Source organism: Elephantulus edwardii, unplaced genomic scaffold (genome assembly GCF_000299155.1).
Source record: "Elephantulus edwardii isolate Elephantulus edwardi_28Jun2011 unplaced genomic scaffold, EleEdw1.0 scaffold00059, whole genome shotgun sequence".
NCBI classification, from domain to species: Eukaryota; Metazoa; Chordata; class Mammalia; order Macroscelidea; family Macroscelididae; genus Elephantulus; species Elephantulus edwardii.
The window spans coordinates 3,092,219-3,108,167 of NW_006399809.1; positions in this window are offsets into that span (position 1 = coordinate 3,092,219).

A 15,949-nucleotide genomic window follows, 5' to 3' on the forward strand; every position below is an offset into this window, starting at 1 on the left:
CCATCTCATCCAGGGCTTTCCTCTCTTGCACTGTCCCTCCATCCTTCCAAGCATAATATCCTTCTCCAAAGACAAGTTCCTCCTGGACACATGCCCAAATTATGTGAGACAGAATATCAAAATCCTAGCCTCCTGTGAGAAACTTGGTTTCATCCTCTCCAAGACATACTTATTTGTTTACTTGGTAAGGAACCAATTTTTTTTAATTTGATGAAATTAAATTTATTATTATTTTAATTTAATTGAGAGTGATGAGATTGTGTGGTTTGTTTGGGTTTTTGTTTTTTGTGGGTTTGAGTTGTTTTATTTGTTTGTTTGATTTGGTGTATTAAACAAGATACTTATAGATAATCCCAAAATTACAAACAATTAGAAAACAAAAGAGCACTGGTCACTAACTATATATATATATTATTTTTTTCTGATCAGGGACTGAATACAGAAGATGTTCCCGGAGTGCTAACACACCAACTTTAGGGTATATAAACAGCTCTAGTAAGGACTTTTAGGATCACTTGACTACAGCTATCAGGTGAAATTATGCATAGTAAAGTTTCCTAGTCCCTAATTAAGATTTTATGAACTGATAGAATTGACTCACAGAAAAATCCTGGAGGCTCTTGCCTATAGTACAAAGTCGTACACATTGAAGAGCCACAAGGTCTGCCCAGAGAGGCTCTCTGAATCATGTGGGAAACAGCTCAAAAATGGAACCAAAGTTTGTTCTGGTAGGATTTCTGCTTCTTTTTATAGTAATAAAAGCTGCTTTCCATGTGATAACACTCTGGAAGAAAGAATATTAGCTTCTCATTTTGTTGCTGTTAGGTACCATTGAGGTGATTATGACTCGTAGTTACCCTATGAACAACAGATCTAAACTCTGCCCTATGCTGTGCCATCCTCATCATCTCTGACACACTTGAACTCATTGCTTTAGTTACTGTGTCAAACCACATCATTGAGAGTCTTACTCTCTTTCATTAACCCTTCACTTTTCCAAGCATGATGCACTTCTCCAAGGACAATCTACTTTAAGTATTTGAGGCAAAGCTTTACTATCTTTACCTCCAAAGAACACTCTGTCTGCACTTTTCCCAAGATATAACTGTTAGCCACTAAAAGTTATCTAGATGATTAGCAATTAGAAGTCAGTAGAACAAAATATAGTTGTCAGGAATTATTCTATTTAATTTAGAATTATGTATCAATGTAAATTACTAACCAAAATTTAAGTCAAAATAAAGTCACTTTTCAGATTCAAAACACTGAAACTTTTTCCAAAATTTTGAATAATAATTTGATCTTCAAGGAAAACTCTTTAGTGCCTGCTGCTCAAATGGCATGCAGCATATTCTTTTAAGAACAAGTAATTTTTGTAGATGATATTGGAGTAAAACACAAAGCAACAACCCCTGCCATTGTGACTCTCACATTCTAGTGGAGAGGAAAAGACAATCATCAAAGCTTATAGTATGTTAAAGGGGGATAACAGCAAAGACAAAAGAGAAAGAAGAACAACATGGGGAATGTTCAGTGAGGAGGGAGAGTCAAGATGTAATTTCAAATGGGGTTTCTCAGGATCAACATCTCACATCATGCACAAAAATCAACTCAACGTGGGTCAGAGACTTGGGAATAAAGCCAAACCCATAAGTTCATAAGAAACAAACTGGGATCAAGCTTAGAAGCCCTAATCTACAGTATAAAGCCTAATATAGCCAGAAATGTACACTCTGAAGAGGATAAAATTGAGGAATGAGACCTTGTAAGGATTAAATCCCTGCGCACATCAAAAACTTTTTCCAATGGGGTGAAAAGTAAACTACCAACTGGGAACACATCTTTGGTAATACCATCTCAGACAAGAGTCTCATAATGAAAGTTTACAGAATCCTACAGGGCCTCCTCAAGGAAAAGACTGCTAACCCAATTACAAAATGGGCAAAAGACATAGAAAGAATTTGCACAGAGGAAAATATTTGAATGGCCAACAGACATGTGAAGAAATGCTCCAAATGACTGGCAAGAAGAGAGATACAAAGCAAAACCACAATGAGATACAATCTCACTCCAGTAACAGTGGCAAAGTTTAACAGGGCAGCAAGTAATAAATGTTGGAGAGGACATGGTGAGATAGGTACTCTTATAGATTGTTGGTGGGATTATAAAATAGTACAACATTCTGGAAGGCAATTTGGCGCTTCCTCAGAAAGCTGAACATAAAAATTCCATATGACCAACTATCCCATTGCTTGGAATATACCCTGAGAAAACAAGAATTGAGGCACAAATGGAGACCTCTATACCAATGTTCGTAGCAGGGTTATTCACCATGACAAGAACATGGAAACAGCCCAGATATTCAACCACAAATGAATGGATTGAGAGAATATGGTACATTCATACAATGGAATACTATGCAGCATGTAGGAGCAATAATTTTGCAAATTATTATTACCTAACTTGGAATGGAGTAGAGAGCATTATATTGAGTAAACTTACTCAATCCCATTAGGACAAATATTGTATAAAATCATTGTTGTAAAGGGGGGAAGTAGAGGATATATGGTGGGGGGAGGTGTTAATCATGGGGTTATACAATTTAATGGGTGGCGGAGGTGAGGGAAATTGGAAAAATCTGGTCTGAAAAACAATGTATTCATAGGGCCATTGTTGTAAAACGAGACTGACATTGGAGTTGGAAGGAGACAGAGAAAGATGGAATAAATTATGTCTACTGCATTGAAACAGACGAGAGAAAGAACTGTTTTAAAGGTATTATTTAAAGGCATGATTAGGTATTATTGTCATGACAGGAGTCTAGAACGAAGGCTGCATAGTGGAGTGGGTGTGCGGGGAGGGATTGTATAACAATGAAAGAATTTTTCTTTTGCTTTTCAAAGAGAAGAATAAACTGCAGGGGAGGGGTAGGCAGGGAGAAAAGTGCAATAATGAATGAATGGAAATCGAAAATCTCTAAATTTTCATTAAAATTAATAATATTAAAAAATCCAAAACCACAATGTATTCAAATTTTGTAAATAAACCAGTATTAAAAAGAAAATAATTTTTTTAAAAGGGCTTTCCATGATTCTTCCATAAATTAACAAAAAGGTTTTAGGAAAAAAATTTAAAGACATGAAAGAATTAACCACTAGGCTAAATAGAAGGAACATTCATTCCAATATAAGAAGCTGTCATTTACAAGTCTGCTTGGCAGACTGAGGAATGGCAAAGGTTTTCATGGAGCCTACACAGAATGAATGATGGAGGCTAATAGGAGAGAGGTCAAAGATCAGATCCCTGTGGTGTCTTGTAGGCTGTTTATGGATTTTGTTTCTACTCTGAATGAAATATAGATCCCTTGAAGTCTTATACAGTGGAGTCACTGGATTTTACTGCTGGTTTTCAAAGATTTTTTTTAAATTTGATTTCATTAATTTGAATGAACATTTACAGAGATTAAAGGATAATTCTTCACCAAACAGACTAGACTTCAGATAAAGGAGGAAATGAAGAGATGAATTAGGAAGTTATTGGAGATATCCAGGAGAGAGATGCTAAGAGCTATAACTGAAGTAGTCACAAAATAGGTCAGAATTGCAAATTAGTTAGCCTCTAATACATGTTGTCAGTTTAAAAATAGTATTTTATTTACAATATGAGTATGAAAGAAAGAATCAGTGTGAATCTAAGAGTCTTTACCTGTGTAACTGAAAAAATAAAAATGCCTTTAATAAAGATGAGAAAGATTGTGGGTAAAGCAGGTCTAAGAAAAGATCAAGTAAATGTGAGACATTTATTAGACATTCAAGAAGCGATGTCAAGTAAGCCTCCAACACAACTAAAATAAAATGACCAAAAGTGATATATTATGTTGAAATCAACCCAAGAGTTCTTTGAAATGAATTCTCAGGATGGGATGTTAGTTTTACATTACTAACAAATAGTAAAAAATTAAAAAAGGAAATCAGTGAGCTACAAGAGTCTTTTAGAATAAAATCCAATATATGCAATGATATATATTCTGATTAAGGAGCTAAGTTGTAGAAAAGCAAAAATATGTTTGTCTCAGTTATACAAAATAAAAGCAAATAATTATAAAAAGAAAGAAAATACATTATTTCAGACAATTTGATGGAGTAAATATGAAAATTTAGACAAGATTTTGAATCAGGGCTACACTATAAAAGAGATCCAATTTGACTCAGTTAAAAACCTTGCCTGATCCTTAACCAATTTCATCAATGCTTGTACCAATCCTTGCTGTGCTTAAGTCCACTGATATTATCACTGTGTCAATCTATTTTATTGAGGGTCTTGCTCTCCTTCTCCAACCCTCTACTTTTCCAAACATGATGTACTTTTCAAAGTCTAGGCCCTTGCTAATAACATGCTCAAAATATATGACAAAGTCTCATCATCTTTTCTTCTAAGAAGTCCTATACCTATTTCAAGAAAAATTTGTTTGTAGTGGATTTGTTTTGGTTTTTTGGGAGGGGATTTTTGGGTTTTATTTTTATAGTTTGTTCTGTGTTCAATAATTTTAGCCAACACAGTTCAAGAGCATCAACTCTTCTCCAGTCTTCTTTGTTCATTTTCTAACCTTCATATTTATTTGAAAAATTAGAAACACCACAGCTAAAGTCAGAGTAAGGTAATACAGTCCTAATTAATCAACAAGTATATATGTGATTATTAGTTTTTAAAATCAACATATATGCATAGAAAGTTATAAAATTTCTGAGATGTTTTACCATAATTATTCTGTGATTCTTTTTCAACCTCTTTAATTTCTATGATAGCTATTTTTAAATAATGTCTTTAGCAAAGATCCACTGTGAAGTTTTAAAAATATCTGAGGTGGTTTTTTTTCCCCCTTTGAATAGTAGGTCAGCTGGAAAGAAAAGAAAAGCTATCCAGTTGAATTTATATAGGAATTTTACTAGACATCTGAGCTTTTATACTATGATAGTCAGAATTTCTTCTTTAAAAGCATGCATTTCATGGGTAAACATCAGATAACATAAAAGCTTTAAGCTTTATGGAAACTTTGGAGGAGATCTTATCCAAAGCAAGGTCTAAATGACTTCCCAATGCTTTCATCTAACTTTGATCACCCAAGAATATTTATTAAACTCCCTTATGAAAATGCTATTCAGCCATTCTTAAAGATATAGGTCCAATCTTTAAGTATTATTTCTTCAAATTATTGAGAAATGGGGTAAATAGCTTTGGAACTTCTTCCAGATATTTTTGTTGTGCACCAATTTCAAATATTAAGTGAGAAGGGGGAAAAATGATTGAAAAGTAAAGTAAGGAAATATATTCATTTGTCTGCTATATGAAAAATGTATAACTGTTTCTGATATGTATAACTGATGTATAACTGATCTGATAATTTACTCTAATCCACTCAAGATATCCTTTTCATATTTGACATGAAAGTACTTCATGAATATTTGGATTCATTTACATGCAGACAGAAAAACTTGGACTTTGACAAGACAAAGAGAAATGCTAATTAAAAAAAAATCTTGCTAAACTATTCTTCCCAAGACCACAAAATTTAAAATAGAATGCCACTTGAGGCCTTCATAATACATCATTTCCCAAATCTGGCCCTCAGATATTAATTCTATAAAGAGTTGGCAAGGAACAAAGATGCTACATCAAAATAAAATATACTTAGTAGTCCCATGGCTACTAGTTTAGTAAAGGCTCTGTGAAATCCATAAGAAAGGACGCGAGTTTATGTTGGATGAACCAGTGCCTCATAAACTTATTTGAAACAATGCACTTGTTTAGTATTTTAAAGCACAGCACCTATTATCACCTTTTCAACTGACGCTGTAGAGAAAAGACAGAGAAAAACTGCTGTAACCTCATAGTATGTCACCTTCTTGGATGCAAAACTCAACACAATTATAAAAACATAGGAAAATCAAGTAGCATCTTCCAAAGTCAACTGAATAGAAAATTGAATTTTGGAACAGAATTCAGAATTTGTTTATGGGGTGGAGGGGGTGTGTTTGGTTTTGTTTTGGTTTTTGGTTTTTATACCATTTATCTGCTCCTTACCACAGTTACTTTCCGAATAAAACTGTAGGCTTTTAGAATGATGTTTTTACTGTTGTTGTTAAGCACAGCAAAGTAATTGTTGTTTTTAGGTGTCTTCCAGGTGAAAACAACCCAAAGTGACCCTATGAACCACAGATCTGAACCATGTCTTATCCTGTGCCATCCTCATACTTGCCAACACACTAGAGCACATTGAGACACTGTATCAATCCATCCGGTGGATTAGTCTACTCTCTGTCTTTCTGAGCTTCCCGTCTCTCTGCAAGAAATATCCCCTCCTAGAAACATGTCTGAACTATGGGAAGTGAAGCCACATTTTTTCTTCCTCTGATGGCTTCACTCTTTCCAAGACTTATTTGTTGTTTTGACCATCCATAGGATGTCAAGTGCTCTTTTCCAACACCACAGATTAAAGGGATCAATTTTTTTTCTGTCACCTTTATTCATTCACCCTATGCTCTCAGATGCACAGCAAGTGATTGGGAATATGATGGCCTGAATCAGGCATACCCTTACTCTTCAAACTGACATCATTACTCCTCAATAATTTGTAGAGGTCCCTACTGCAGACTTTTTTGGTGCAATGTATTTTCTTATATCCTGGCTGCTAGTACCAAGGGGGTTAATTGTTGATCCAAGTAAGATGAAGTTGTCTACAGTTTCAATCTTTTATCAGTTCAGAATCTTTAGTTTCTTGACATTGAGATGTAATCTATACCAAATCCACACCATTCATTCCTTGATCTTTTGGAACAAATACTTCAGATCCTTCTCATTTTTAGTAAGCAGGGTTATATAACTCAGTTATTGATGAGTTTCCCTCCAATCCAGATGGCGCATACCTCTTCATAAAGTCTAGCTTCTCGAATAATTTGCTCAACATACAGATAGAATAATATATAGAGAGAATACAATCCTGCTGCGCTCCCTTCCAGTCAAGTAGAGTATATTCTGTGAATAATAGATTTGAACTCTGTCATATCTTGCATCATTTTTTATCATCCTCAACACATTTGAGTTCATTGCCACAGTCATGGTATCAATCTATTGCATTAGGGTCTTCTTGTTCTTCCTGGCCCTCCACTTTTCCAAGAATGATGTCCCTTTCCAAGAAATAGCCTCTACTAACAATATGCCCCAAATACGTGAGACAAAACTTCATCATCTTTGCTTGTAAGACATATTCTTGTTATACTTCCTCTAAGACATTTGAATTTGTTCTTTGGGTTGTTGTTGTTAAGTGCCATCGAGTCGCAGGCGACTCATAGCGACCCTATGAAGCAGAGTCCTTGACCCTTGGGTGCCTTTCATCCTCTTTCCAAGTTCATAGGGTTTCCGGAGGCAAGTAGTCAAGGAATATTCAGTACTCTTCCTTCAACATCATAACTGAAATGCATCAATTCTTCCCACTCATCCTTCTTCGTTGTCTAGCTCTCAGTGAATAGCAGGTGGTTAGAAAGACTGTGGCTTGAATAAGGTACAACCTATTCCTTAAACTTACATCATTCTCTTCAAGATTTTTGGAGAGATCCCTGAAATCAGACTTTTCCAATACCATATGTCTCTCAATCTTCTGACTGTTGGTACCAAAGGTATTGACAGTGGATCCAAGATAAGCCTTTCTCCAATCCTGATACCACACTCTTCTTCATCAAGTGTAGCAGTGGTAAAAATCATAAAAGTATATATTAGAACAGATAAGACATTAAAAATCTGGCAAAACCCACTTAAAACTTAATAAAATATAAACTGTAACTCATTACATTCTATACTGTGCTCTGTTGAAATACTGAATATATAAGACTGGCAGGGCCTTGCAAATGTGCATGCTAGCTATTGCAGGAAGTCTACACCAACTTGAGCTATTTGTTCTAGAATCAAACAATGAATGATGAGTAAAAACCAGTGACAAGCCATTGTGTATGTTCTTTCTAACTCTTTTCCGTCTATGGTGGGTCTGGAAAACACACTGACAATGGAGCTAAATTCAGACTCCTCATATAGCCTCCATCATGACGCTCACACAGCCCTGGTATGACAGCCCACACACTATGACTTCCACTGTGAGAAGGTTCACACACAATCTTGGAGGCACTCTGCTACAGTTTATACGGCTGTTCATTGAATTTGACTCCTAGGATCTAATCTGTAACATTCAAACTCAAAATACACTTGTGATTTGGAAATGTAATTTCCTTTCTAATAAGTACAATAATACTAGCAAATCTCATGTGAATGCTACCATATGCCAGACACTATACTGAGAGCTTTAGGTAAGTTTGATTCTTTCTTCTTCTCTCTTTCATTTAATCTTACTGCAATCCTCTGAGGCAGAGACTATAAATACCCCCACTGTACAGATGAGAAAAAACAAGACACAGAGAATTTAAGTAAGTCTCCCAGGTTAGACAGCTATTCAAGGACAAAGATGATATTCTTTTCTAGGTAGGCTAATTTAAGATTGTGTCCTTTTAAGCCCAGGCCATTCTGCTTCTTATAAATGAAACAAATTCTCTTAATCCTTTCTAGAAATCAAAGGAAGTAAAAAAGAAAAGTATACTCATAAATGTCCTGGTTTTTCTTGCTTTTGTGATTGTTAAGAGTGGAACTGGGCCCATCCCTGGGAATCAACTTTCAGCCAAACAATAGACAAGTTTGTAAAGTGAACAATTACACAAGGGAGGAATGTGCTGCTCAGAACCATCAGCCACACAAGACTAGACAAGTAGCATTTGTTCAAAATACAAAGTTCAGAAAGCTGGACAGGGACAGAAGGAAGGACTAATGGAAACAGGGAACCCAAGGAGGAAGTAGGAAGAGTGTGGTACATTGTTCAAACTGTCAAAATCAATCTCTCTCTCTCTCTCTCTCTCTCACACACACACACACACACACACACACATGCACATGTTGTTACAAGGAAAACATTTGCTCTGAAACTTATACTTCTCTCTTAATACAAAGTTATTTAGCACTTGATACAAAGTTCTAAACAGATAATTCTAAATGCCTGGACAGAGGTGTAGAACTCTGGTTGGAAGATTGGCTGTGCCTCTGATTATCTATGAGCAAGTACTTAACCTAACTAAAACTCTCGGTTGTTGTGTTTTGTTTGTTTGTTGTTGTTTTTCTGTGATATAAAACTCAAACCAATCCCTGCGGAATTAAGGCAGGCTCATAGCTGACCCTCTTGCAAAGAGCACATGAAGAGATTGCCCATTTTTCTCCCACAGAGGTGCCAGTGGATTCGAATCATTAGAGGGATGCCACCTTTGGGTTAGCAGCACAACTCCCAGGCCACCAGAGTTCCCTAACCTGCAACCAAGGATAAAAGTAGTTAACATTCATTGTTAAAGAAGTTACAGCAGATTTCCAGAGACTGCACATCACACAGGAGGAGCTTGCCCATCTCTCACCTGTGGAGCCTCTGGTGGGTCCAAACCACTAGGTCACCAGAGCTCACATTTATAGAGCATTTACCTTATTCCATGTTTCTCAAAGTGTTTCTATATATTGTTATTAATTGTCTTAACAACCTATGATACAGATACCACTATTCCAAATCCAAATGAAATCTAAATAACAGAGTAATTAAATTATTTAATATATGTAAAGCAATATATCTTTTCATTTCCGGGCTGCTGGTGCCAAGAGTATTGATTGTGAAGCCACACAAACTAAAGCTGTTGACATTCTCAATCTCTTCACTGTCTATCATGATGCTGCCAACCGACCCGGTGGTGAGAATCTTTGCTTTCTTGATGTTGAGCTTCACTACATATTGAAGGCTGCAGTCCTCGACCTTCTGCAGTGGTTCAGGTCCTCCTCAGTTTCAGCAAGCAGGGTTGTGTCATCTGCATAATGCAGGTTGTTGATGAGTCGTCCTCCAATCCTGATGCCACAAATCTCCTCATAGAACCCAGACTCCTGGATAACCTGTTCTGCATGTATATTGAAGACATATGAATATAGGATGCATCCCTGGTGTACACTCTTCCCATTTTTGCACCATACAGTGTTTCCTTGCTCTCTTCTAATGGTGCACCTGATACAGGCCATGCTCTTTGCAATCACTTACTATGCATCAGAGAGCTCGACAATGGCTAGAAATGATAGAAGGAAAGAATTGATCCCTTTAAGCTGTGGTGTTAGAGAAGACTATTGCCTATATCATGGACTGCTAAGAGAACAAATAGATATGTCCTGGAGAGGGCAAAACCAGGTTGCTCCTTGGAGGTAAAAATTCTGAAGCTTAGTCTGGTATACTTTGGAAATGTTGCAAGGAGAGACCAGTCCTTGGACAGGGATGTTATGCTTGGGAGGATAGAGGGACAGCACAGGAGAGGAAACTTCAATGAGATGAATTGATTCAGTGACTGGGGTAGTGAGGGTAGGTGTGTGAGAGACAGTGAGATTAGCACAGATTAGAGTAGGGTTTGGGGCTGCTGTACATAGGGTCGCTAGATGTCGCAGGTGACTCGACGACACATAACAACAACAACAACAACAGTAATATTTAGAACACTTTGAACAAGGACTCACATATTATAATAAGTATACAGCAAATTTAACTTAACAGAAACAATATATACACACACAAACAATAATACCATCAGTTCCATAATTTAAAGACGAGAACATGAATTCGAAGGAGCTCTAATAGCCTAGTGGCAAGAAGGTGAACTGCAGCCTCGAAAGCACTCAGCCCAGATCCACCAGCAGCAGCTGCACGGGAGAAGGACAGGCAGTATCTGGATTCACGGGTGATTAACTACCTCTGAAAACCTGCTGGAGTGTCAGCTATGGGTCAGTTCTGCCTTGATGGTACACAACCACAACCACAGCACAATGTGAATTAGTGATATATTGCAAAATTTTTTTAAAATCAAAATTTCTACTAATGTATTATGTGAATTATAAAATAACAGTGAAAAGTAACTTGAATGGTAGCTTTAGCCTGATGGGTAATACAGCCGTTGTGTGTCCAGGCTGCCCAGACCATTACACTAAGCTGTGTGACTTCGGGAACATTTCTTTTCCTGTGTGTCAGTTTTTTCATTCATAAATTGAGGCTAGGAAAAGTGACTTGTAGGTTCAGAAAATGGAAATAATCATACTGCTTGCATTATAAGATGGTGAGGTTTTAATGAGATTACATACACAATGTAGAAAAGTTTACTATCACTAGTTATAGTATCATTACTGCTATTACTAAGTTGTTATTGTGTGCTAGCAAATCAGAACCAACTCTTAGCTGACCTTCCAGCAGATTTCCAGAGAGAGTTAACTGCACCAGAGGAGACTGCCCAGCTTTCTCCCATAGAACAACTGTAGATTTGAACTGTGTGCCTTTAGGTTGGCAGCAAAGTTTCTTACAAGGTCACCAGAGCTTTTTTTGCTCTTTGTTGTTGTTATGTGCCATCAATTCAATGGTGACTCATAGTAACCCTATGCACAACAGCTCTGAACCCTGCCCTATCCTGAGCCAATTTCACTGCCTCCAATACACCTACTCCCATTACCCAATTTACTTTGTCCATCACATCTGTCTCCTGTGCTGTCACTCCACTCTTCCAAGCGAGATGTCCTTATCTAAGGACTCGTCCCTCCTGACAACATGCCCAAAGTCTGTGAGACAGAGCTTCAAAATTTTTGCCTCCACAGAACAAATTGTTTTCACCCTTGCCAGGACAGACTTGATTGCTCTCTTAGCAGTCTGTAATGTTCAGTGCTCTTCTTCAGCACCACAACTCATAGGCATAGAGTTTTCTTCTGTAATCATTAGTTATTGTCTAGATTTTGAGAAATACATAGTAATTATGAAGACCATGGCCTGGAAAAGACACACCATAGCCTTAGCCTCAGACTGTCAACATTGCTTTTCAGCACTCTGGAGGGCTCGATCCCTCACAGCAGCTTTTCCTAATGCAGTCATTTCTTTCTTTCTTTCTTTCTTTCTTTCTTTCTTTCTTTCTTTCTTTCTTTCTTTCTTTCTTTCTTTCTTTCTTTCTTTCCTTTCTTTCTTTCTCTCTCACCTCCCTCTCTTTTTCTCTCCCTCCCTCCCTCTCTTATAATCTTCTAATTTCTTTCACCTCCCCACTCATCAAATTGTGCAACCCCATATCCCCCCCACACCCTGCACAATCTCATCCCTCTGCTTTCACCCTCCCCCATCCCCCTTGGATCCTTATACCAATTCTACTATAATGGTTTTATACAATAATTGTCCTTGTGGGACTGAGCTGGTTCACTCAGCAAAATGCTCCCCAGTCCCTCCCAAACCATTCTGGAAGGCAGTTTGAGATTTTGGATTTCCATTCATTCATTATTGCACTTTTCTCCCTGTCCACTCCCCCCCACCCCACTCCCAGTTCACTCTTCTCTTTGAAAAGTAAAAGAAAAATTCCTTCATTGGTATACAATCCTCACACACACACCCCTCCAAATACACTCCAGTATGCAACCTTCATTCTGGACTCTTGTGATTACCATAATACCCTATCATATATCACTTTTAAACTGTTCTCTCCCTCATCTATTTCAAGGGAGTACACATAATTTATGCAGTTTTTCTCAGACTTACTTCAACCCTGATGTCAGTCCCATTCTACAACAGTGGCACTATGCTGTATTTGTCTTTTTGTGACTGAGATATTTCACTTAGCACAATGTCATCCAGGGTGTCACATTTTGAATAATATTGCATGAGTTCCTGGTTTTCAATGCAGCGTAGTATTCCATTTTGTGAATATTCCACAACTTCTCTATCCATTCGTTTGTTGATGGGCACCTAGGTTGTTTCCAACTCTTTGCTATTGTGAACAAAGCTGCAATAAACATGGGTGTGCATATATCTAATTGGATGGCAGTTATGGTCTCATTGGGGTATATTCCCAGTAGTGGAATTGCTGAGTCAAATGGTATCCAAGTATATGTTTCTTATAAGGACAATCAGGTGTTCTAGGGTTCACATTCTAGTCAGAGTTAGCCACAGTTTGTTATGATCCATGCCGTCAAATGCCTTTGCATAGTCAATGAAACACAGATAGACATTCTTCTAATTTGTTAGCCCCATGTGGCAAAGTAGAACTGCCAGAGAGAATTTTGTAGGTTGTGACCTAGTAGTAAGGACTTGCACTGCTAACAGTGCTAAAAGGCACAGAATTCAAATCCACCAACTGCCTCACAGGTGAAAGATGGGCAACCTCTCCCTATGCAACTTACTGCCTCTGAAAGTCCACCGAAGGGTCAGGTTCTGACTCGATGGTACACAACAACAACACTCTCGACAAAGCCGATGGCTAGGTCTTTTTTTTTTTGCATGGAGCCACTGAGTGGATTTGAACAGTTAGTATCTTCCTTTTATTCCTACTGGTTTTGTTGCTAGGTGCCGATGAATTTATTTTACTCATTGTGAACCCATCTGACATGGGTAGCACTGTCCCAGAGGGTTTTCTTAATTGTAATCTTTACAGAAGCAGACCACCCTATCTATCTTCTCCAGTGGAGATACTGAGAGGGTTCCAACTGCCCAGCTTTTGGTTAACGGACAAATACTTAATCATTTTACTACCTCCACCTCCTCCCATCACTACTACAATCTGGCTGTTAACTCACTGTATCTTGTGGCTTTCTTACATAATTATTGAGCAACAATGGGCATATGTGATGTGAGGAGGGCATTTTATTTAAAACAAAACCAGCACCACACATGAAGGACCATTATTTTGTGAAAGAATATCCAATATGTTTTGCCCTCCTTTCAATCATATTCTACCATCAATAACATAAAATAGAAAATTTCCTTGGGAAACTTCCATGGAATAAGCAATCATTTCCCATTTGATAGAATATGGGACTATAAATGGTATTTTTAAAATTGAATATTTCAACAAATTATGTTAACTTGTTTTTATTTTAAACTAGAGAATTATTTGCTGATCCACAGCCTAGTTAAGTAAACTTTTCATTTTCAGTGTTGAAAAAGGAACTATATCTCAAAGTGTATGGTCATTCCAGACTTTTCATTATAAATATGATGTACCCTACTGATTAAAAAAAAATGCATGAGTGAGCCAGGAATTATCCAGCAAGGTGCCCAGTCATGCTGTTAACAGTGGGAGGTCAAGGCCTGTGCAGAGAGCAATTGTGCTCTAAGGGAATATCTAAACATGAGCCCTTCTCCAATGCCACTTCCTCTCCAGCCCTGTGTTCTGGGTCGGAGGAGGCATGTTGATCTATACGTAAATTAAGCTACCCTGAGAATTGCCATAATTAATCATCAACTGACATGGGACAACAAGAGGCTCATGATAGATTTTGAAGTCATAAGTATGAAGAAATCCCCCTGGCTCAAAGTGGAGCCACATACAATAAACTGATAAAAATCAGGATCGTTGTCAACCAGTCAGTGCTCTGATCTCACAAGCAAGCTAGAATCACTAGGATTACTGATCATTTGTCAGACCAGTTCATTTCAAACATTCAAATCAGGTTTTGCCAAAACACATCCTGACAAAGCAGAGTAGATGAGGGGTAAGGAGGCCGATGCTTTTCTTACCCAGTATATATCAGATTTCTAATCTTCTTAAATAAAAGATTGTCCATACTAGTTTTTTCCCCTACATAAATATTTATCTATTATATGGTGTGGCAGAGACAGTGAGGTTGGCACAGGACAAGACAAAGTTCAGAGCTATTGTTCATAGGGTCTCTATGGGTCATAGTCTACTCCACGGAGCATAGTAACAACAACATGAATACTATCATTCACTGAAGGAGCTCTAGTGGCTTTGTGGTTAGGAGTTGTGCTACTAGACCAAAGCCACGTGGTCTGAATCTACCAGTGGAAGAATGATGGGCTTCCATGTGATTCACAGTCTCTGAAAATGCTCTGGAATTGTGAGCCAATCCCAACTTGATACACAATAACAACAGCTACCATTCATTTGAAAGAAGTGACTTGGATTCTTCTAATTCAAATTTTTTGGGTCCAGGTATTGCGCAGCTATACACGGGCAACCCTTGATTGTCTTTTTGAAACTAGAGGTGTACTCCTTAGATGCAAGGACGCTGAAACTTCATCTCCTATAACCTGGGCATGTTTCCAGGAAGAGCCAATCTTTGGAAAATTAGACCATGCTGGGGAAGGTGAAAGGTCAGAGAAAGGGAGGGAGACTCCCTACAAGATGGGTTGGCCCAGTGACTAACATGTGGGAGACAGTGAAGATGCTGCAGGGTAGAGCCAGGTTCCTTTCTGCTGTTCATGGAGTTGGTATGGCTCATACCCGACTCAATGATATGTAACAACAAAAGTAATCCTTAAGTCAATCAGTAACTTAGTGAAAAGCCTTTTTTCTTAGGTATTAGGGTTCTTTTGGAAAATTACCAATATACAGGCAGCTTCTATAGGTAGGAACTCTAGGGTGGGTCTGACTACAAGCTATTTTAGAAAATATGACATATCCTTGGTGGTCATTTCTGTCACCTGCTCTGTGCTGTGATAAAGTAACATTGGCTGTAACAGACATTTATTGTTCCTCTTCAGAATACATTTCCAACAGGTTAAGGCACCCTGTTTTAATTATATGCACTATACATATTCAAAAGGCAGTGAGGGATGACAAAGTAAAATATTACAATGAAATGTGCAAGGAGTTGGAGTCAGAAAATCAAAAGGGCCGAACCCGCTCAGCATTTCTTAAGCTCAAAGAACTGAAGAACAAATTCAAACCTAGAGTTGCTATAATCAAGGACACGTTAGGCAGAATATTAAATGATCCAGGAAGTATTAAAAGAAGATGGAAAGAATATACTGAATCACTGTATTGAAAGGAATTGGCAAACACAGAAGAATTTCATGAAACAA